The sequence below is a fragment of the Halyomorpha halys genome, unplaced genomic scaffold (genome assembly GCF_000696795.3).
Source record: "Halyomorpha halys isolate HHAL.00 unplaced genomic scaffold, Hhal_1.1 Scaffold149.1, whole genome shotgun sequence".
NCBI lineage: Eukaryota > Metazoa > Arthropoda > Insecta > Hemiptera > Pentatomidae > Halyomorpha > Halyomorpha halys.
In genome coordinates, this window is record NW_027108625.1 from 541,015 (window position 1) to 541,623 (window position 609).

A 609-nucleotide genomic window follows, 5' to 3' on the forward strand; every position below is an offset into this window, starting at 1 on the left:
ATATATTAAAAATTAATTATATATTCGATTTAATGTGAACCAAATGGATATTTCCACACTTCTTTTAATTAATATTTGATAATTAAAAATATATACAACCAACTAGATTGAAGATGTTTATAATAAATATTCCTTTTGGTAGGATGTTATAGTGCGGAATATAATAGTAGTTATTATGATAATTATTGTTTACACAATAATTCGAAGAATTAAAAAAAAAATATTAATCAGTCACGTTTTTACATTTATTGCTTTATTTAGTATTCAATGGAATAAAGATTGGATTATTGCGTAGCTATTACTTTCACTTATCTATATCAGGAATATATAGTAAGGGAATGTTTTTACTTGTGAGAAAAAAATTCAAATTCTAGTTATTGGCGGAAATACATGTTTTGAAGTCCACTGAGTCAAATAATTAAATCTCACAAAATGGTCTGTGTATGGTAGACCTAATTTGTTCAGTAAAATCGACTGACCGAAAGTTCCACTTTATGGAATCGATTTCTCTAACGATTTGATTTAACTCGGGAAGTCAACTTATAATCGAATGGTATTTACTAACAGATCTGTCTCATCCTCGTTGAAATAGCCTGATATGGTTTAAAA